Here is a 24,692-nt window from a genome sequence, read left to right as displayed (position 1 = left end):
ATGTTACATTATAGGAGAAGTAAATACAGGCAAGAATTATTGCCTGTATAATTGGCATGTGTGTGTAGCATGTGTGTGTAGCAATGAGTCCTTCCAGGGTAGTTGTTGAAGATCTGTTTTTTTCTTTTCGATAATTAGTGACAGTGACAATCTTTCTTCCTCCCTTTATGATTTGATGAATAATTCACCCTCATTCAACAGGTCAAGCACCATCTGTGGTGAGGGAGCAAGAGTTAACTTTTCAGATCAATGATCATTCCCCAGTTGCAATGATGCTTGCCCAGAACGTCACTCTCAGATGCATCAGTGTGGCTAACTCCTGATTATTCTGTGAGTGACACTTCAAACACTTAATTTTAGAGGGAAAATGCATAATGTCTTTGCCAACATTGACCTGAAAGGTTAATCCTTTTTTTCTCTGTGCACACGCTGCCTGATCGGCTGAATATCTTCAGTATTTTGTTTTTATTTCCGTTTTCCCTATAATCTGCTTTTGCATTTTAATTATTGTTCTGTTCCTCCATGTCTCAATTGTGAAATCTTGTTAAGGATCTTCGCAGTGCTTGTTTCGTTCACTCTGGTTTACTGTTTGCCTCCACTGCAAAGTAAATGACATGCGCTCTCAAAAACTTGTAACAAAAAGTAAAACCTAAAGATACCAGTTAAGCCCACAGACTGCTGCAAAATCTGGGTTTGGGTTTTATTCTAGACTGTCCACCCCCACAGGAAGAAAATGATACCACAGCCGAGTAGTTTGGCACAAAAATATATCCCGCTGTTTTTCTCTTTGGTCAGTTCTATGATCCAGAGCTCCCAGCCTGGCTGCTAAAATCGTGAGGGATATCATTCTTTTGCATACTTTGCTGTTTGCATTATTAAAATGTTTAATTTGTTGAGTGAATTGATAAAACTCTCCCAAATTTGAATTTGTTACACAAAGCGCACCTTCCCCTGTCTGCCATCATGGTGATGAGACAGCTTGATTTTTGCCCCTCAGTGCCTTGGCCTGGTCAGTGGAGAGATTGCTTGCTATCACTTGAGATATTGGGGCACTCACTAGTCTCGCTAAATGAACATTCGAGTACTATCGTACAATTGTCGTGGCCTGCGTTTGGGCCAGAGCGCAGGGGATAAAGCTCGCCGCTCAGTTGTTGACAACCTCCTGGAGAACTGTGACATACTATGTATGCAAGAGACATTCTTAGCGAAGCAAGACTTGGACAAACTCAATTCTCTCAATGACAACTTTCATGGGGCTGGGGAGTCTACAACTGACCTTGGCATGGGAATAGTCAGAGGTAGGATACCAGGTGGTGTGGCTATTCTATGGAACAAGAAGCTTGACTCATCAGTAAATGTGATTCGGCTTGATGTTGACTGGTGCATTGCCATACACTTTACTCACAACGACAAGGAATTTGTTATCCTGAATGTATATACACCCTATGGATGCCATCAGAATGAGGATGAATATTTAAATAGACTTGCTTTCATCTATTCTTTCATTCAAAACAATAATTATTGTAGTGTATATGTCATTGGGGATATGAATGCAGATATCTCAGATAGGAACTCATTATTTGCCAATCATATGGCTCAGTTCTGTCAAGATAATAATTTAATATTGTCAAGCAAAGTGCTTTTACCTACAGATAGCTATACTTATATTAGTGAGGCCTGGCACACCACATCATGGCTGGACCACTGTATTAGTACAGCTGATGCACATGCCTCATTGGGGTGTATGAGCATTCTGTACGGGGCAGCAATGACTGATCATATACCTGTTGCTATGACAATAAATGTTGAACACATACCTGTGGTATCCAGAGATAGAAATAGCTTTAATACAGAAAAACTGGACTGGTCAACGCTTACAAAGAAAGACATCCTAGCCTATTATGCCCAGACAGATAAATCCTTAAGCAATATTCATCTACCTAAAGATGCAATAATATGTAGTAATGTTAATTGTAAAGATATCAAGCATAGGAGAGATAACTGCTCCATGTATAATGATATAGTAAGCGCCTTATATGTAGGCAGTAAGCCCTACTGCAAGCATAAAAATAAGACACATAACATCAGACCTGGCTGGAATAAGTATGTAGCTGAGTATCATACTGAAGCCCGTGAAGCCACCAATCCATGGGCTATGGCAGGTAGACCCAGACAGGGGCCTGTGTTTGAGTACAAGAAGCTCACTAATGCAAGGTATAAGTATGCTGTTCGCTTCATCTGTAAAAATGAGCAAGCTATGAGGGCTGATTCCATGGCTAAGAAGCTGCTAAGTAACAATGCTACAGATTTTTGGAAGGAAGTGAGAGCTCTTAACAGTTGCAAAACATCTCTACCATGTACTGTAGATGGAAGCTCCGGAACAGCTAATATCGCGGAGTTATGGCGACAACATTATAGCACTTTATTCAACTGTGTCCAAGGTGACTTGTATAGGATTGAGAGTAATGACTCGATGGTGATTATGTCACATGAGGTGTATCATGCCATGAACAAGCTGTCCAACAACAAAGCAAGTGGCTTGGATCATATCTCTGCTGAACATCTTAAGTATGCAAGTATGAGGATAGCTCCTCTCCTAGCTATTTGTTTTACTGGCTTTATGATTCATGGCTTGTTACCAGACTCAATGTTGTCTGTCCTGTTAGTGCCAGTCATTAAGGACAAAGCTGGCAAAGTAGGCAGCCTAAATAATTACAAGCCCATAGCTTTAGCCAGCATATTGTCAAAAGTTTTAGAAAGAGTTCCGCTGGATAGAATAAATGAGTTTGTTAACTCCACAGATAACCAGTTTGGCTTTAAAGCTAAACTTGGCATTGACTTATGCATATATGCCCTAAAGGAGATTGTAAACAAATATAGAGGCAAAAACTCTTCAATCCTTATGTGCTTTATTGATGCTTCCAAAGCCTTTGACCGTGTTAATCACAGAAAGCTGTTTGGTAAAACGAGTCAAAGAGGGGTGCCTGAATACATTGTTAGAATTCTGGCCTACTGGTATGCCCACCAGACTATGCAAATAAAATGGGGCAATAGGGTCTCAGCCCCATTTGGGGTTAGCAATGGTGTTAGACAAGGGGGAATTTTGTCCCCAGTCCTTTTTAATCTATATATTGATGATCTGTCTAAACAATTGGAAGCCTGTAACACTGGGTGCGTGATTGGTAATATTTTAGTGAACCATATTATGTATGCAGATGATCTTGTGGTCTTTAGTCCATCTAGCGCTGGTCTCCAGCAGCTCCTTACTATATGTTCTGTGTATGGTGTGGAACATGACATTAAATATAATGCTAGTAAGAGTGCTGTTATGGTCTGTAGAACCAAAGAGGATAAATGCCTAAAATATCCTGATTTTAAATTGTCTGACAACAATCTTAGTGTCTGTAATAAGATAAAATATCTAGGGCATATTATTACAGAACAAATGACAGATGATGAGGATATTTATAGGCAACGACGCATGCTGTATGTACAGGCAAATATCCTCTTGCGTAAATTTGGTGCGTGTGCAGATGTGGTGAAGATGTCGCTATTTAGAGCATACTGCACACCACTCTACACTGCGCACCTATGGTCGAACTATTTAAAGACAAGTATGCAGAGACTAAAGGTGGCTTATAACAATGCCATGAGAACACTGCTAAGGCAACCTAGATGGTGTAGTGCCAGTAATATGTTTGTGGCTGCAGGAGTCAGTACTTTAGAAGCTATCCTAAGACACCACATGTATAAATTCATTTGCAGGATAAATGACTCTAAAAATGTGCTTATTGTGGCCTTGACAAACATAAGGGTTAGCACTACACGCTACGAATCCCAGCTGTGGAGACACTGGTATTGTTGTCTCGTTGTAGGACATTGATCATCTTTTTATCTGGATTTTTAACTTAAGTATTGTGGGGGTTTTTTTAATATAAATTATGATATTTTATGTGATATACCATGATTTTATATGCATTTATGATATTTGATATGCAATGCATTTTTAATGTCATGTTGCCCCTTGTCTGGACCTTGAGTCCGTAATAAAGTTTATTATTATTATTATTATTATTATTATTATTATATTGGTCTGCAGGTGATGCTTTGAACAAAACGTGATGGTCTCTGAGTGACAGAGGGACGTGCCATTTTATTGATGGAAGTTGGCTTCATTGCTGATGAGATGCTGCAAACATGTGGGCACTGTGGCGCACTAGATGTTCCATATAGCAACATTTTAAGCAAAGCTCAGTCCAATAGCATATGAAAATATTTTGGACTTGGAAACTTGATATTCATAACTTGGTGCCAGAGGGAGTGCAGATGCTGGCAATCTTGTGTCTACCAGAGGTAGTTGGGGATTGTGCAGAGTCTGAGAAACTGAGCCGGGCAGTGTAATTTCAGAATGTTCATGGAATGCATGGTTGAGTGACTAGAGAAAGTAGACCAATCATCTTAATATGTAGACTCTTTTTGTGAAGGCAATGAAAATTAGTTCTGCTGGAACTGGCACTGAGAAATATGCAGCAGTTCAACTGGTTCCAGCTGCAAAGATAAGCTTATTAAGCAAAGCAACAGGGCCAGTATTGGTGGTCACCTGATTGGTAGCTTGGCTTCCTGTTGTTTGTCATGCAAGGGAAACCTCACAACTTCCTTCTGCCATTTATGCAACCCACCGTCATAATTGGGCATTATTGGACATAATTGTAATATTTCTGAAGCAAACAGAACATGGTTGACAGAAACTTGCAACTTATATGTTCAGAGATGCAAATTAAACTGACTGAACCACCCCGGACAGGTGTTCTGAATGCCATTGAAGTTAATGACGCCAAATGGTGCCACACAATGCATGTTGAGTGATATACATTCCATGGATGGTTCCAACTCTGCCATTCGTGCATAATGGGAAGGGCACACTGTCGATAATGACAGCAGGAATGAGTGATAAATTACGGACATATTTGAAAATTGCGGATTACAAAGTTTAAATGTTGAAAACTGATGTCTTCAAAACCAGGGCAATTCAAAATATCAGGAAAGTGTGAAATTGAAGCTTGTAGTTCAACAATCAGAGCAGTCTCTGGTGGAATTGGATGGGATTTTGGCAGATTGAGATAAAGAACGCCCAAAATTGCTTCTGATGGGGAAAACCAAACACTCTGGAGAATCGGGCAGAGTTGAGAAGTGTTACAATAGCTTGCAAAGGTCATCCTTGAGGCCTGAGAAAAGCTGCCTGACAGTCAGCCCAATTATAAAATTCTGTCTTCTTCTTGCATATGGCGTGCACAGCCTAAAGTTGTAGGACAACTTGTTCTATTTGATTGTGCATGCCAAGTTGATTGCATTTGTCGAAACAGGGCGGACCACATGAAGGTTGCAATCTCTCACCCCATAAAATTATGTGAATCATCGGGAAGAACACACGCCAACTAACAACAAATTATTTTAAAGGATGGGGCTGTTCTCATTCTTTGCCCTGTTTTTAAAGCGTGAGGCAGCTATTGAATGAATTTAAACAAACTATTTGAGAGAAAAAATGAGAAGCATCTATGTGCAGTGCAGTGCAGTATCACAGTGAATTATAAGGCCCATTTCAAATATAATGGAAAATGTGGCCAAAGAATGACTTTCTTTGGAAGGAAAAAAATGCTTTCAGTCTGTAATGAAAGCTCTAAAGTTAGAGGGCATATGTTTACTGCAAGGGTTAGGAAGTGTCAAGAGTTTAGTTTAGAGATGCAATGCAAAATCATGCCCTTTGGTCCACCGAGTCTGCGCCGACAGGCAATCCCATACATCAGCACTATCCTACACACTAGGTACAATTTACAATTTTTACTGAAGCCAATCAGCCTACAAACTTGGGTGTCTTTGGAAAGTGGTAGGAAACCGGAGCAACCGGGAAAAACCAATGCAGTCACGGGGAGAACGTACAAACTCCGCATAGACAAACACACGTATTCAGGATCATAACCGGGATCTCTGGTGCTGTGAGGAAGCATTTTCTACCGCCGTGCCACCCAGACCAGAGGATCTGAAGATTTTTTCACAAAGAAATTGAGTTTTGGAGTTTGGAAAGCACTGTCTGAGGGGGTGGGGGAGCCAAGCGCTTGCAACATTTAAAAAATACGTGGACGAGCATTAGATTGCTCATGTATAAATGGCTGTGGATCAAGTTCTAGTAAATGGGACAAGTATAGTTGGGTACATGATGGTCAGTGTGAACATGATGGGCCAAAAGGTGTGTTTCTGTGCTGTATCATTCTATAATAAATTTGCAACCCAAGTCTTCAGATGGAACAAAGTTTTTTGGGGCAATAACTGAGCTGCAGAAAATGCCTGTATGAACACCGACATATATGACAGCGAATATTTTGGATGATTTGTCTTCAATGACATTGTCATGTGCAAGAACTAGTCAATTCTGTTTTGGAGCAGGAATTGGAGAGGTAGTGAGATTCATGTAGTTGGAAATGTAATTATCTGATCAAAGAAGATGACCCCTTTCAAGAGATTTCAACACATGTTTGCAGCTGATCTCTTGAAAATCTTTATGAATCCTACAGACATTTCACACCTTTTGGTGTTGTACTCATTGAAACTGAAAATTAATTGATTTTGGAATCACCATTGAAATGGAGTTAAGCAACAGAAATTAAGGGTCATCTCATGGTTATCCACTTTGTAGACAACATGCATCCTTGTGGAAATTAATTGAATCACTGGCTGGTTTTGTTATTTTTATTTGTAGTGATGCTATGTCCACCTTGTATTTTTCTGAAAACCTATAAATCTCTCCGAAAGTTCTTCTGGTCATTTTTTCATTCACCGGGTATTCACTTCCAGTGATTTATCATCATTTGAGAAGAACGTGTCAAGCAATTCACAAAATGGATATTAAGCAATGCACAAGGTGGATATCACTCCAAGGAGGTGAAGCAAGATTATAAACTTGCTTCCATATTAATTAAAGGTAGCCATCAATGCTGGAGAAACTCATCAAGAAACGCAGCACCTATGGAGCGAAGGAATAGGTGACGTTTCGGGTCGAGACCCTTCTTCAGACTGATGAGGAGGTGGGGGGCGGGAAGAAGAAAGGAAGAGGCGGAGACAGTAGACTGTGGGAGAGCTGGGAAGGGGAGGGGAAGGAGGGTGAAAGCAAGGAGTACCTGAAATTGGAGAAGTCAATGTTCATACCGCTGGGGTGTAAACTGCCCAAACAAAATATGAGGTGCCGCTCCTCCAATTTGAGGTGGGACCCACTCTGGCCATGGAGGAGGCCCAAGACAGAAAGGTCAGATTCGGATTGGGAGGGGGAGTTGAAGTGCTGGGGCACCGGGAGATCAGGTTGGTAGTGCGAACCGAGCGGAGGTGTTGGGCAAAGCGATCACCAAGCCTACGCTTGGTCTCACTGATGTAGAGCAGCTGACACCTAGAACAACGGATGCAATAGATGAGGTTGGAGGAGGAGCAGGTGAACCTCTGCCTCACCTGGAAAGACTGCTTGGGTCCTTGGATGGAGTCAAGGGGGGGGAGGTAAAATGACAAGTGTGGCATTTCCTGCGGTTGCAAGAGAAAGTACCAGGGGAGAGGGTGGTTTGGGTGAGAAGGGACGAATTGACAAGGGAGTTACGGAGCGAGCGGTCTCTGCGGAAAGCCAAAAGGGGAGGAGATGGGAAGATGTGGCCAGTGATGGGATCCTGTTGGAGGTGGCGAAAATGTCGGAGGATTATCTGTTTTATGTGACGGCTGGTGGGGAGGAAGATGGGGCAAGGGGGACTCTGTCCTTGTTACGAGTGGGGGGATGGGGATTGAGAGCGGAGCTATGGGATATAGAGGAGAACCTGGTGAGAGTCTCATCTATAGTCGAATAGGGGAACCCCGTTCCCTAAAGAATTAGAACATCTCCGATGCCCTGGTTTGGAACACCTCATCCTGGGTGCAGATGCGGCGTAGACGGAGGAATTTGGAGTAGGGGATAGAGTCCTTACAGGAAGCAGGGTGGGAAGAAGTGTAGTCCAGATAGTCATAGGAGTCAGTGGGTTTGTAGTAGATATATTAACGTCACAGTGGGAGATCACAAAATTGGTAGGTGTGAGCCACGCATTTGTATCCATGATTGTCTACATAATAGGATCGCTACTGCCCAAGAGGACAGGAAGGTGCAGCTGGAAAAGGAAGATTACTCCAAGAGATGAGGCCTTGCTGATTTGGGAAAGTAAGAAGGATCGGAGAAAGTCAAGCGATGCCTTGAAGAAAGATTTGGAGGCAGTAGGAGTCTTATGTTCAAGCACCCTACACTAATGCCTCATTGAAGTTTTCTTGTGAAAAAAACAACTTCTAACATGCAATGAAAAATAAACCATACCTGTTTATTAAATATAAAGATTTTATTTGAGCCTTAAAATATAAAGATTGCATATGCGAGGAATGGAGAAAGGTGTTATTCAGTGATGAAAGCCATTTCTTAGTCCAGGGCCGACATAGTCAACATGTCCGGAGATCAGTCTGTAAATTGCCCTCAATGTGCAGGGAGTGAATGTGAAAATGGGATAAACATAGAATTAGTGTGAACGGGTGATCAATGGTCAGTGTGAACTCCTTGGCTGAAGGGTTTGTTTCAATGATGTTTCGCTAAAACTAAATGTATTTTCATAAATTATCTGTGCATAACTTAACTAATCAGAGCGTAAATGATTAGCTATTTATACACCACTATTCCCTTTTCGAACAACTAAATATTGTGTGTGGCTTTTTGACTTCTAACACTGTAACATCTTGCTTGCACTTCAGTTGAAGACCAATTGCCACAAGTAAATGTTGTTTTCATTTGAAGCTGTGTCTGAATGAGTGATAGTGATACTCGGCTCTAGAGTCCAGAAGATCCCCAAAGACATTAGAGTTGTCCTAATCTCATCAGCTGGGAAGGGGAGGGGGTAAGCAGTTTGACACCTTTTCACCGCACAAGCTGAATCAAAGTACTTAGTCATTTTTAATGTGTAGGAAGGAACTGCAGATGTATGTTTAAACCGAAGATAGGCACAAAGAGCTGGAGCAACTCAGTGGGTCAGGCAGCAACTTTGGAGAGAAGGAATGGGTGACGCAGCCCGTCCATCTCGGCCCGATTCCTACCTCGAGGCTCTGTCCTTGGCCTGACTGCATTCGAGGCTCTAACCCGACATTGTCCTCGGCCCGACCTCGAGGCTCCGACCCGACCTCATCCGCGCCCCGACCTCGATGCTCCGACCCCACCTCGATATAAAAGATGTTAATATGAAAAGAAGAATTAGTCAGTTTATCTTCATTGTATTTATGTTCTCTTTTTCATTCCATTAGTTTATTTTCGTCTTGATTTCTGAAAGCTGGGAATACCTTTATTTCTTGTCTCTTCTATATTGCTGTTGGAGAAAGGTGATGCTTCTATTTCTTGAACCACTGATGATGGAACTTGCATGATGTTGTGTGACCTGTGGGGAATGTACTAAAGGTGGTGTTCTACTGCATCTGCTGCCCTGGCTTCTTGCCAGTAGAGATTGAGCCTTTTGAAAGGTACTGTTAGCATTGGATTAGTAACTGTGCTACATGATTCACACTGCTGTCACATTATGTTCATGGTGGAAGGAGCAACCTGCCTTTTACTAGATGGTGTTAAGCTTCTTGAAGGTAGACACAAAACGATGGAGTAACTTAGCTGGTCAGGTGGCATTTTGGGTTTGTCCCGAAACGTCACCGATTCCTCTTCTCCAGAGATGCTACCTGACCCACTAAGTTACTCCAGCATTTTGCGATTCTTTGATGTAAACCTGCATCTGCAGTTCCTTCCTACACACTTTAAGGTTCTTGAATGTTGTTATACCAGCACAAAACTGGAACGTGGCAATTACTCTATCAGACCTTTGACTTGTGCTTTGTACATGATAAAGGTTTTGGGATGGCAGGAGACTCTTGGAGCCACATACCATATAACCATATAACAATTACAGCACGGAAACAGGCCATCTCGGCCCTACAAGTCCGTGCCGAACAACTTTTTTCCCTTAGTCCCACCTGCCTGCACTCATACCATAACCCTCCATTCCCTTCTCATCCATATGCCTATCCAATTTATTTTTAAATGATACCAACGAACCTGCCTCCACCACTTCCACTGGAAGCTCATTCCACACCGCTACCACTCTCTGAGTAAAGAAGTTCCCCCTCATGTTACCCCTAAACTTCTGTCCCTTAATTCTGAAGTCATGTCCTCTTGTTTGAATCTTCCCTTTTCTCAATGGGAAAAGCTGATCCACATCAACTCTGTCTATCCCTCTCATCATTTTAAAGACCTCTATCATGTCCCCCCTTAACCTTCTGCGCTCCAGAGAATAAAGACCTAACTTATTCAACCTTTCTCTGTAACTTAGTTGTTGAAACCCAGGCAACATTCTAGTAAATCTCCTCTATACTCTCTCTATTTTGTTGACATCCTTCCTATAATTGGGCGACCAAAATTGTACACCATACTCCAGATTTGGTCTCACCAATGCCTTGTACAATTTTAACATTACATCCCAGCTTCTATACTCAATGCTCTGATTTATAAAGGCTAGCATACCAAAAGCTTTCTTTACCACCCTATCTATATGAGATTCCACCTTCAAGGAACTATGCACGGTTATTCCCAGATCCCTCTGTTCAACTGTATTCTTCAATTCCCTACCATTTACCATGTACGTCCTATTTTGATTTGTCCTGCCAAGGTGTAGCACCTCACATTTATCAGCATTAAACTCCATCTGCCATCTTTCAGCCCATTCTTCCAAATGGCCTAAATCACTCTGTAGACTTTGGAAATCCTCTTCATTATCCACAACACCCCCTATCTTGGTATCATCTGCATACTTACTAATCCAATTTACCACACCTTCATCCAGATCATTGATGTACATGACAAACAACAAAGGACCCAACACCGATCCCTGAGGCACCCCACTAGTCACCTGCCTCCAACCCGACAAACAACCATCCACCATTACCCTCTGGCTTCTCCCATTCAGCCACTGTTGAATCCATCTTGCTGCTCCTGCATTTATACCCAACAGTTGAACCTTCTTAACCAACCTTCCATGAGGAACCTTGTCAAAGGCCTTACTAAAGTCCATATAGACAACATCCACTGCTTTACCCTCGTCAATTTCCCTAGTAACCTCTTCATAAAATTCAAGAAGATTAGTGAAACATGACCTTCCAGGCACAAATCCATGCTGACTGTTCCTAATCAGACCCTGTTAATCCAGATGCTTATATATATTATCTCTAAGTATCTTTTCCATTAATTTGCCCACCACTGAAGTCAAACTAACAGGCCTATAATTGCTAGGTTTACTCTTAGAACCCTTTTTAAACAATGGAACAGCATGCGCAGTACGCCAATCCTCGGGGACTATTCCCGTTTCTAATGACATTTGAAATATTTCTGTCATAGCCCCGGCTATTTCTACACTAACTTCCCTCAATGTCCTAGGGAATATCCTGTCAGGACCTGGAGACTTATCCACGTTTATATTTTTCAAAAGTGTCAGTACTTCTTTTACTTTGAAACTCATAGTATCCATAGCTACTCTACTAGTTTCCCTTACCTCACATAATTCAATATCCTTCTCCTTGGTGAATACCGAAGAAAACAAATTGTTCAATATCTCCCCCATCTCTTTTGGCTCTGCAGATAGCTGTCCACTCCGTCTCTCCAATGGACCAATTTTATCCCTCGTTATCCTTTTGCTATTAATATAGCTGTAGAAACCCTTTGGATTTACTTTCACCTTACTTGCCAAAGCAATCTCATGTCTTCTTTTAGCTTTTCTAATTTATTTCTTAAGATTCTTTTTACATTCCTTATACTCCTCAAGTACATCATTTACTTCATGCTGCCTATAATTATTGTAGATCTCCCTCTTTTTCCGAACAAGATGTCCAATTTCCCTTGAAAACCAGGGCTCTTTCCACTTTTTACTGTTTCCTTTCAACCGAACAGGAACATAAAGATTCTGTACTCTTAAAATTTCCCCTTTAAATGTCCTCCATTTCTCTTCTACATCCTTCCCATAAAACAAAATGTCCCAGTTCACTCCTTTTAAATCATTTTGCATCTCATCAAAGTTAGCCTTTCTCCAATCAAAAATCTCAACCCTAGGTCCAGTTCTGACCCTCTCCATAATTATATTGAAACTAATGGTATTGTGATCACTGGACCCGAAGTGCTCCCCAACGCATACCTCCGCCACCTGTCCCGTCTCATTTCCTAACAGGAGGTCCAACACTGCCCCTCCTCTAGGTACCTCTATGTATTGCTGCAAAAAACTATCCTGCACACATTTTACAAACTCCAAACCATCCAGCCCATTTACCGAATGCGTTTCCCAGTCTATGTGTGGAAAATTGAAAGCTCCCACAATCACTACTTTGTGCTTACTACTAATATCTGCTATCTCCTTACATATTTGCTCTTCCAATTCCCGATCCCCATTTGGCGGTCAATAATACACCCTATAAGTGTTGCTACACCTTTCCCACTTCTCAGTTCCACCCAAATAGCCTCCCTAGATGAGCCCTCCAATCTATCCTGCCAAAGCACTGCTGTAATATCTTCCCTGACTAGTAATGCAACACCTCCACCTCTTGCCCCTCCAATTCTATCACACCTGAAGCAACGAAATCCTGGAATATTTAGTTTCCAATCACAGCCCTTCTGCAACCATGTTTCACTGATCGCCACAACATCATACTTCCTGGTGTCTATCCAGACTCTAAGCTCATCCACCTTTCTTACAAAGCTCCTAGCATTAAAATATGCACATTTAAGAAACCCCCCGCCTCTTATTCTCTGTTTATTTCCTTTTTTTTCTTTCTCCTCTTGTGCCCGAGTGCTTCCCTTTTCTGCTTCCTGCCTCCCATTCTGTCTACTAGCTTTCTCTATTTGAGTTCCTCGCCCCAACCGTTCTAGTTTAAAGTCTCCCCAGTAGCCTTTGCGAATTTCCCCGCCAGGATATTGGTCCCCCTCGGGTTCAAGTGCAACCCATCCTTTCTGTACAGGTCCCACCTTCCCCAAAAGAAGTCCCAATGATCCAGAAACTTGAATCCCTGCCCTCTGCACCAGTCTTTCAGCCACGCATTTATCCTCCACCTCGCACCATTCCTACTCTCACTATCGCGTGGCACAGGCAGTAATCCTGAGATTGTTACCTTTTTGGTCCTTTTCCTTAACTCTCCTCCCAACTCCCTAAATCCTCCCTTCAGGACCTCTTCCCTTTTTTTACCTATGTCATTGGTACCTATATGTACCACGACCTCAGGCTCCTCTCCCTCTGATTTCAGGATATCTTGGACGCGTTGAGACACATCCGAGACCCTGGCACCAGGGAGGCAGACCACCATCCTGGTCTCCCGACTGCGTCCACAGAAACGCCTATCCGACCCCCTAACAATAGAGTCCCCAATTACTATTGCCCTCTTCTTTTTGTCCCTACCTTCAGGAGTAACAGGGCCGGTCTCTGTGCTGGAGGCCCGTCCGCTCTCGCTACCCCTGGGCAGGCTGTCACCCCCATCCGTACTCAAAAAGGAGTACTTATTTGCAAGGTGTACCGACATTGGAGTACTCACTCGTCCCTGCCTCTGCCCATTGCCCTTCCTAACTGTGACCCAGTTTTCTGTCTCCCATGGTCTTGGAGTGACCACCTCCCTGTAACTCCTTTCTATGACCTCCTCGCTCTCCCTGAGCAGACAGAGGTCATCGAGTTGCTGCTCCAGGTTCCTAACACGGTCCCTTAGGAGCCCCATTTCGACGCACCTGGCGCAGATGTGGACGTCTGGAGGGCACTCAGACTCCATGACCTCCCACATCTGACATCCAGAACAGTAAACTGCCCTGGCCCTCATTCTCCCCCTTATCCGAATACAATAAAGCCTTACCCGGGATACAAGCCAATCAGCTGCTTCCTCTAGTCCGTTCGACCAATCAGAGGCTTCCACCAGACTCCTTCTCTGGAAGTGAGATGGAACGTTGCAGATTTGGGTAACTAACAGCTCCAGTTAACTCCTCCTCGCACCAACGGCTCCCCGGGCCTCTGTAGAAGCAAGCCCCGCGCTGTTTTTATACTCACAGCTCCAGGCAACTCCTCCTCGCACCAACGGCTCCCCGGGCCTCTGTAGAAGCAAGCCCCACGCTGTTTTTATACTCACAGCTCCAGGTAACCCCTCCTCACTCCAACGGCTCCCCGGGCCTCTGTAGAAGCAAGCCCCGCGCTGTTTTTATACTCACAGCTCCAGGTAACCCCTCCTCACACCAACGGCTCCCCGGGCCGAAAGAGTTTCAGGTTCATGGTGGTGTGGATGGGGGAAACAATAAATAGTGTTGAACATCATATATAATTGGTTACATTCTGTATTTGGCGAAGGTAGAGTGCATGTGGAATTGAACATGTAATTATTGGTGAACATTCTCACTCCAAAGCTTGGAGTAGAAGGAAGCAGCTGAAGATGATTGAGCCTGGATCATTGTCCTGAGGAACTCTTGAGCTATGAGTGCTGGGATGATTAACCTCAAATGAGCTTCAGATAACATTCTAGGTCAGAAGGCACATCCAAGTCTTGAGCATCAAGGCAAAATCTTCATGGTATTACTGTGTATGAAAATTAAGCTCCTACTTGAAAAGAGTTGTAAACAAAAATAGTTCTCTGTTCAGGTGGAAATAAATCATGGCATTATTCCAAAGATAAACTGGTGGTTTCTCTAATTGTTTCTCTTTTATTTTAAGGATATTCCATCCCCTGAATTTTCTACCCTTCAGTGTTTATCCTGTTCTCTTTGATTTGTTTTAATCTGTCACATCCTCAGTTCTTTCTAGTGAATCATCTCTACATCATCTTTGAGGTTTAAATATCCAGAACAGTGATTTGCTATTAAAGCAAAGATTCTACAATCTTTTTAACAACATTCTTGCGTGCTTAGTTTTGGATTTCACCAAGGCCCCAGGGCTAAGAACCTTATTACAAACACACAGAGTAAACCTGAATATCAGCCTTGAGTGATTGACAGCAAGCTACTGAATGTTATTTCAAGGAATCATGCTGGAGATACCGTATTTCCCGGAAATGAAGACGCAATTTTTTACCCTAAAATATGGCCCGAAAATGTACCTGCCTCTTGGAGGCCGAAGGTTAGATTGTTAGCCAAGAAAGATAGACTTGGGCCAAATCACTTTTAAAACATGGGGGGGGACGGGACACAATGAGGCCTAACACAGGGGTCGGCAACCTACGGCCCAGATCCGGCTGTAACCCAAACTCAGGGTTTTTTTTTTTCAATTATCAGTAGTTTTCGCGACCTGGGGAACTGCAGCCATTCCCAGGGCACGCACGCGACCTGGGAACTGCAGCCAGACCTGGGCCAAGCGAGCTGACCTCGGTGTCACAGCCAGACCTGGGGCAAGCGATCCGACCTGGGCGCAACAGCCAGACCTGGGGCAAGCGAGCTGACCTTGGCACTACAGCCAGACCTGGGGCACGCAACCGACCTGGGTGTCACAGCCAGACCTGCCAGCTGACCTGGGCGCTAAACCAAACCCTTGATCCTGTCCCGCCAGCCTTTTTTCAAAATTTAGCGACTCAAAATGGGGGGTGCGTCTTCAACGCAGGTGCGTCTTCATTGCTGGGAAATATGGTATACCTTTTAGAAAATAAGGTAGTCGTGACTTTTGGAATGCAATCTTCTCAACCCAAGGACATTGGTACAGGTCAATGTCTAGGCCCAATATAGTCATCAATCAGAAGACTAAAATAGAAAGATTAAACGAGAACTTACCGTTTGAAGTTTGATCTTTATTTTATGAGATGTTGAAGTGAGGGACTACGTGAAGAGTCCGCATGCGCGTCAATCTTCAGAGCAACTGTATGAAACCACAGACCACTTGCACGAACAAACTTTAGAAAGATTAATAACCGTTTACTTACCGAATGATCTTTATGAGATTCAGGGTTGGGAGTGGAGGGCACGTAGTCCCTCACTTCAACTTCTCATAAAATAAAGATCAAACTTCAAACGGTAAGTTCTCATTTAATCTTTCCATTTTATATCGAAGTCACGTGAGTGACTATGTGAAGCCTTCGAAGCTCTGTGGTTTCATGCAGTAAACCAATCTGTGTGTGAAACACTTAAACAGATAAACCATAAATGGTAGAAAAGACATGGGTTATTAACAAGATGATGCTAACTTGCATACATGTCCATTGCCCTTAATCGGACCACAGTCCCAATTGGCTTTGAGTTAGACAATAACTCATGCAACACTGTTCAGAATTCTATCTGCAATCATCCAGGCATATTCAACAACATTTTATAACTTCTGAAAGTGCACTATGTAAGCCTCCTGCAAGAAGATGATCAAATGGGAATATCCATTCTATTGGCTGCTAATGAGCCAGCCCCCTTGGAAGAGTGAGACTTGAAATTATTTGAATTCACACCTGCTATTAGCTGCTTACACTCTATTCATGTTGAGATGGTCTGCACCAGCAATCTCTTGAAAAAACTATTAAATAACAATGAAGAAACTATCCTTCGTCTCATAGGTACTAGCAAGCTCAGTGTACCTGTATAGATAATAACACCCCCAATCTCCGATCTGGTGGGTATGCTGTCAACTCCAAATTGTACCCAACCGTGCCCATTTTGATTTATGAGATAATTCCCATAACAAGCTACCCTCATGTCAGTTATGACACAGAGACCGAGCCGGAGATTGAGTAAAGACTGTGTTCTTTGTGCTGAAATCGGTTGCTAAAAGCATAATCAACTTAAAAGATACTGCTCCCATTAGGAATACAGTAGATGAATATCTGCATAATAATTTACTCATACACATTCCGCACTACTATGAGTCTAGGCTTTAGAGCGTTCATATAAAAGACACCTTGCATAACGTTAGTCAACAGTGGGTGAATAACCAATCATTTATTGTCCCACTTATGGTACTAGAGAGAATGACAAAGCAGCACAAGCATTGTCAATTGTGCTATAACATAATCGCTTCTCTAAGCCCAAACTGAAAGAAACACAAACCTCTGCTACTTCTGTTTAAAAGTAGCTCACGTGTCTTCTTCACAAACTTCCCATACAACCGTGCAGAGCTAGCTGCATGAGAAATAGGCTGAACTAGCCATCACTCGTGACTTTGAGTAAATAGGAGCTTCTTTCAGCCGCCTTTTACAATGGACACCCTGAATGAGTAGGCTAAATTGGCACTATTAAAATTCATGTCGCCTCATCTTTAATATCGTAAGAGGCATCTACTGATAAAACCCCTGAGTCTTATCAGCTACAAAAGCATGTCATCTATAAACTCCATGACACAATGCCCTTTTGATCTGAGTAAGGCAACATTAGCTTTAGAATCTTTGTAAATAGCATAGGCCTGAAGACAACCCCTAGGTAGAGCCTAAACTTTCCACCACTGGCTTTGTCATCAAAAACACCAGATATATCTCTGCCTCTCGTGTATAGATATGGAAAAGTATGCATCTTCAAGATCGATTGAGGCCCTAAATCCTCTGAATCAGCTAAATTGTTGAAAGACAATTATCCATCTTAAACTGGTTAACCAAACACATGATCAGACTAGCCAAATCCTAACCTGATTTGGCATGCTCCACTTTTCGTCAACCTTGAGAAAATATTAGAAATATACCCCTCTAGTTCTGGGCAGACTACTCATCCTTTGTGAGATGTCTGTTTCCACTTGGAGAACCATAGTTTCCTCTATTGACCATACAGATGGAGATTTTGGCTTCTCTTGCCGCGAAGGATGCTATATTTATTTATTTTTCCGCTCATAACATATAATCAGATCCTCATGACTAGAGCTGAAGCACAACATCCACTTGATGTGGGAATACGAGTTCCCTGTCAACTCTTCACCGTCAGTCACCACGAATCCTCAGCCTCCTTCCTCAGAGTGGAAAATAGCATGCAACCCTGAACCAGGAATTCCTCCGCAGTCGTCTGACTGAAACCACCTGTCTCAGTCGCCAGTGTGCGCAACACACTCTCTTCGACCAGCCACCCAATCAGGAATTCTGGTGTAGAGAGCCTAGAGATTATTATATATATATTTTCTATTCATAACATGAACCTGCAGGTTTCCAATGAACTGGCAACTCTACTAGCTGAGCTGAAAGAATTAAGCATGTGTTGAAGGAAACCTCAAACTACCTCACTCTACTGAGCAGCCTGATAACCTCAATCACAGATGTTGAGGCAGTGATTCCCTGGTCAATATGTTCCATATGGCCAGCCAGTTCTAAGTTAGTCTACTCTGAACCAGGGTAGCCAAACTGTTCCTACTTGGAACTTACAGAGGTTGCTATGCAAGGCAACCTGCCAATGTCTCTGCAACAACCTGCTCTTCTCCTGAGACAGTGAAAGGTACTAGACAGACCATGCTGCCAGTAAATCCAAACCCGGGTCGACAGACTGGTTCATTTCGGAGTTTTACGGAGGTTAGTAAAGAGACCTTACCTGCCAGCATCTCTGAGCCCAGGTCAACCCCCTTGTTGGAGCTTAAGCGAAGTTCCATTGCAGACCATGTCTGACCACATCTTCAGCCCCACGCTTGCCAAACCGCTCTTTTCCGGAGCTCAAAAGCGACATTGCTGTGCAAGACACGCCTGCCAGCATTTCTGAGCCCAATGGGACGGACTGCTTCTTCGGCCTACAGCCTCTTTGGAGCCTTGCTGGAGCTTTACTGTGCAGGTCACGCTACCAGTTACTCCCAGCCTGGTTTGACAGGCCACTCCTTCGGCCTCTTCTGCTCCTTCGGAGCCTTATCAGAGCTCACTGAACAGGCCGCGCCTGACATTACTCCGAGCCTACCTCGACAGGCTGCGCCTGCGGGCCTTCTGCCTTTTTTGGAGTCTTTGCTGGAGCTGACTGTGCAGATCGCGCTGCCAATTTCTCGCAGCCTGGACCGACAGGCTGCTCCTTTGGCCAGCTACTCCTTCTGAGCCTCAGCAGGGCTCACTGGACAGGTCACGCCTGCCATTACTGCAAGCCTAGTTCAACAGGCTGTTCTTGCGGGACCAGCTAGTGACTCCCGACTACTCCTTTCCGGAATTTCAACGGCGCCTCCTGCCTCTTGAATACAGGGGTGAAAACCCGCCGGAATACTGGAGCTTTACCCACATAGGATGGTACTCCACCCCTGCAGCTGCCTTAAATTCCCCCCTGCAAGTCTTCAACTTGCTACATAAGTCCTCTCTGAAGAGATACTATGCAGGCTGCACGTTATTGGCCCTGTAAAAATGAACCATTTTGGGAATTATCTCATGCCTTATAGCATTTTTGTGAAGGCAATAGCCCCAACTGTGTATTACAGAGAAGAGTTAATGCAGCTTTCTGCACTTCCGAGAGTTGAGACCCATCTACTGACTTGCAAAAGACAGTAATGACTCCAGTGAGCGGTTTTTGGACTCGCTGAAATAATTCTTTGTCTACATATCATCACTGCGATATCCCAACTGATGAAATTGACTTATGGAACATCCAAAAGTCTGGCAGTTACCTGGACTGGCATTTTTCCCAGCCGTATCCAACATATTCCCCTCCTTAGCTAATGAGAAGTTAAATCCCTGATGCTCTTAGCCAAACCTTCCTCCAGTGAATCTCCTATCCCCAAAGGGATGGCAAATATGTGACAAGAGCCGGTAGCTCCTTCATATGATTATAATGAAGCATATCCCTCATTAGTTCAAAGGATTCAAATTCCTTATAGATATCCACATAGTTGGAATCACCTATGTAATAATCTCCAACTCTTCTGAGCGAGAAATATTATAACGCAACCCTGAGCCAGGTGTTGCTTCCACAGGCATCTGACTGGCACAGCCTGTAAGTGTCTCCTGAGCCAGGAGCACATTTCCTTTTTTCATTTTATTTATTTATTTATCCATCCATCTATTTTTATTTATTTATTTGTTTGTTTATTTATTTATTTATTTACTCACTAGATAGGTTGCACCTGATAGTGACTCCAAGTCCGGCTTTGATCCCATCTGGAGCCTCAACAGAGTTTCTTAGGGGAGGAATATAACGCATCCCTGAACCAGGTGTTGCTTCCTCAGACCTCTGGCTGGCACCCTTTCGGAGCTCTAAAGGAGGTGTCTGAACAGGCCTCGCCCGTCAGATGCTCTGAACAGCCGCCTGCTCCCGTGGAGCCCCATTCCACCACGGTGGTCGTTGTCCCAGCCGAGCCATCAGCCGCTATTTTTAACCGCCAGCTCCTTTACGGAGCCTCCACGGCGGTCCCTGCACCTGCCGAACCGTCAGCCGAAAAATTTAAACCGCCCGCTCCTTACAGATCCTCCATGGCGGCAGATGCACAAGCTGTGCCAGCTTCTCTGGGCCCGCTGCCCCTATTTTCGGAGCAGCGGCCCGTTCCTGCAACAAAAATCCCCCTTACCTGCCGGAGCAGTTTCGAACTGCTCCGATTCACACGCCATGCATCGACGTATTGACGCGCATGTGGGCTGGCAGGCTCTTCACGTGACTTCGATATAAATTTAGTGATGCTTGTTGATTTACTTTCCAACATGACAAAATGGGTCAATGCGTAAGTACAAGGTGACTTGGGCAGTGTAAGCCAGTGACTGTTTCCAACCAGAGAATGCCTCATGGTGTTCAGTGGCACTAATATCACTGAGTCTGCCATTTACAACATCCTGAGAGTCACAGGAGATCTAACTGGACCAGCCACATAAATACTGGGGCTACAAAAGCAATTCAAAGCCTAGGCATCCAACAGCAATTGATTTATTTTCTGACATTTAATTCTTCCCACCATCTGGAAACAAGTCAGAAGTTTGAGCAAAGGCTGACCACTTGCCTGGATAACTCTGGTTCAAGCAACACTCAAAACTCAGTATTAAAAGCAGCTGCTTGTTTGGATTCCATCCACAATCAAGGATTCATTCCCTCCAACCTTGGCACATGCTGTGGCTGCAGTGTGTATCATTTACCAAATGAAATGAAACAACTTTCAAATCCATGACCTCTGTCACCTGACAAAACGGGCTGCAAGCAGACGAGGAAGCCATTCCTCGTTGAACTCCTTGTTCATCAGTCTATGAAAGGAAGCATGCAGGTACAGCAGGCAATGAAGAAAGCGAATGGCATGTTGGCCTTTATAACAAGAGGAGTCGAGTATATGAGCAAAGAGGTCCTTCTGCAGTTGTACAGAGCCCTAGTGAGACCACACCTGGAGTATTGTTTGCAGTTTTGGTCCCCTAATTTGAGGAAGGACATTCTTGCTATTGAGGGAGTGCAGCGTAGGTTTACAAGGTTAATTCCCGGGATGGCGGGACTGTCATATGCTGAGAGAATGGAGCAGCTGGGCTTGTACACTCTGGAGTTTCTCACAGAGAGTGGTGAGTGTGGAATTATCTGTCTCAGAGGGCGGTGGAGGCAGGTTCTCTGGATGCTTTCAAGAGAGAGCTAGATAGGGCTCTTAAAAATAGCGGTCAGGGGATATGGGGAGAAGGCAGGAAAGGAGTACTGCTCAGCCATGATCACATTGAATGGCGGTGCTGGCTCGAAGGGCCAAATCACCTACTCCTGCACCTATCGTCTATTGTCTATTGTGTATTGTCTATTGTCTATTCCCTGCAGAGTCCACTCCTCATCGCACAGTCAAATTCTCCAAACTCACTGGACAGCATTGTGAGATACTTTCACCATGTAAACCACAATGATTCCAGGCAGAGGCTTGCCATCGCCTTCTGCAGAACAATTAGAACTGAAATAGTTTGTTGCTTGTGATGCCCTCATCCTATATAAACAGGAATAAATTCTCCAGTGCTTCTCAGTGAATCCTGTTTTAACAGGGTACCATTTAGCTGATGCTGTACATCATCTAATTCTTTTCTATTCGAGTTTATCTCAGTTCTAGCTTTTTTTGCTGATCATCTTTGACACAGGCAGAGAGTGTTGTTCACAACAATCTTTGTTGGAATCACGCAGTGAAAAGAAATCCTGTGCCAGACATCTGTCAATGCTAATACATGGGTTTAGCGCTTTATTGTGCTGTGGTTAGTCAAAGTTAACCACCTAGAGTTTGTTGTTTTGTGAAGGTTTAGCTCTTTTTTTCTATTAAAAAAAGGGACCATGCTCCATTATAACAACCCATGCATGGAAATTATGACATATAGTTAATTTTTAATTGGATTCCAGTGCATGGTATCAGTGTCAAGGTCTTCCTTTTCATTGCTTTGCTGCCAAGCTGAAATTATAAGCCAGAATGTCCAACCCGTCGTTCACTGACATTTTATCTCTCAGTTTATGGCTGCTGTGCGCACCCTTCTATAACCCTTTCAAAGCTGCCAGGTATTCCATCGCACCGGTGATTTCAACGATGCATTGGTCTCATTTGTTCGTGCACAGAAGATCATATGACTTGCTTACTTGTGGCACCAAGAATGTCACCTTTAAAATCTCCTTTATATTAACCTCCTGCTTCAGGACTTAATTACAAAGATCAAGAAAGTGCCAACTATGGAACGTTTTACTATGGAATGAGTTTTTTCTCCTCCATCCATTTGTATGATCAGCCATGATCATATTGAATGGCAGTGTTGGCTCGAAGGGCCGAATGGCCTACTTCTGCACCTATTTTCTATGTTTCTATGTCCACCCACAAAAATGAACCCAAAATCTTTCAGCCAAGAAAATCAGCTGGAGTTCCTGTTCCCGATTGATAGCCAAAGATGACTGTTAGAAAATCACAGTTTTAATGGTAAATGTACCTTCAGGTTTAACTTGGGTCATCTAACTATCGAGTACTTTGGCCACCTGGCATTTTGGCTAGCTCAGCATTAACCAGTAAAACCATATCTCAGCAAGACTCCATTCCTTCCAGGAACAAAAGGCTGTGGGAGAGAGTGCCGGTATTTTATACAAGGTTGAAGAATGGTAATATGGTTCACATCGTGGTGGAAAGCAATTATCCGAAGAAGGGTCTCGACCCAAAAAAAGTCACCCATTCCTTCTCTCCAGAGATGCTGCCTGCCTGAGTTACTCCAGTTTTTTGTGTCTATCTGCAATTATCTTAAATAATGAAAACCAGATTATAAATACTCAATACGAACTGAAAATGGCCATGATGAAGTTTAGTATAACGCAATAATGTTGCAATCTAGTTCGGTTTGCCATTTAACCAATTGTTTAAAGTAGCCTGCTAACTACAGTCAGCTCTGATAATCCGATATCCAATTATCTGTAAATCCTGACCGTTTTGCATATGGCTCATTGACTGCTTATTCACACTCTCGGTAACATGCAGGGGTCTCGGGTTTCCACACTCTCCCTAGACTTATCAAGATTTTGTGCTACTACATTACATCTTAAAAAGAATGAATTATTCCACTGGCTTTGGAATACGAATTGGAATATCGTAAGTAGTACCAAAGTACTGGGCATGATGGATTAACAATTTTACTGTACATGTAATTTTGAATCATAATTAAATAAATCAGGAGACTGAATACATAAATTACCATTTGTTTTGCAAAGTAAAACTTCTTTAAAGTTTTTATTGCAGTTTAAGAAAAAGATATTCTGTGAATTTATTGACTATAACAAAAGTTCAATAAAGTTGTTAATGTTATGATTGGAGGTTGAATAAAAAAAACAATAAAAATAAATTTTGTAGAATAATGCATTTTCATTAGAGGGAAAATTATGGGTTGTAAAAATAGGTTGCAAGTGTGACAGAGATCACATTTATCGTTGATCATGATATTCAGGACAATATCCAGCAATACATCTTTTCCCATGGGAGATTCAATACTCTTTACACTTAATCCCCACCTGATCCAGAGACCCGGTTCCTTCTCCGGATCTCACTCATCATAGACCACTCGGTGTCTGCCAAAACCTCACTGCGATTGGGCAACAGTGAGGTCCCAGTGACATGGTGCAGAGCCAGCTTTATTTTTGAGTGGTAGATTAGTGATGGACGAGCAACTCTGCCAATTGTCCATTTGCGGAACAGAAACATGCGTGAGCGCTGGTAGTTTCAGTGGCCACGCAGAGGGTTTGGTATTCCAGCAAAGTTACTGAACATTCAAGTTGATCTGGTTTCAATAGTTTCACCTGGTTTCACCTGGCTACATAAATAGGAGTAGGAGTAGGCCTCTCGGCTCCTCTCCAGATCTGCCCCAGGCTTCATCTCTTTTGTGTCAATTTGTCACAGCCCACAAGTCCATAATCTTTCAAATAATTATTTATTTCCTCTTTAAATACATCCAAAGATATAGTTATCTACTAGACCAAGTGCAGACCCACTGGGTCTGTTCCCCCAACGTGCGGTTGTGGGGGGGGGAGGCGGCATGCAGCGTCACACACACTAACTATCCCCCCCCCCACCGCACTCACGCTAATTACCACCATTGATATTATATTAATATTATTAATTTGCTCCTTTTACCCCATAACCACCCTATCTACTGACGCATAGCCCCCAACTTGCAGTCACATCTAGAGGGGGGGGGGGGGGTTAGAGAGTGAGGGCAGAGAGAGAAAGGGCAGACAGAGAGAGAGACAGAGACACAAAGAGAGGGGCAAGAGGGATGGGGGGTGGAGAGGAGGAGAAGAGGGAGGGTGGGGA

General features: G+C 43.3%; 1 protein-coding gene across 4 annotated transcripts in view; it reads left to right on the top strand.

Annotated features, from left to right (window-relative positions):
• thrb (thyroid hormone receptor beta) overlaps nucleotides 1-24,692 on the top strand; it is a 238,234-nt gene that overhangs the window by 43,736 nt on the left and 169,806 nt on the right. The gene's annotated exons all lie outside the window — the stretch shown is intronic.

This window comes from Amblyraja radiata, chromosome 2, assembly GCF_010909765.2.
Source record: "Amblyraja radiata isolate CabotCenter1 chromosome 2, sAmbRad1.1.pri, whole genome shotgun sequence".
NCBI classification, from domain to species: domain Eukaryota; kingdom Metazoa; phylum Chordata; class Chondrichthyes; order Rajiformes; family Rajidae; genus Amblyraja; species Amblyraja radiata.
This window is presented reverse-complemented; position numbering and strand designations above follow the sequence as displayed.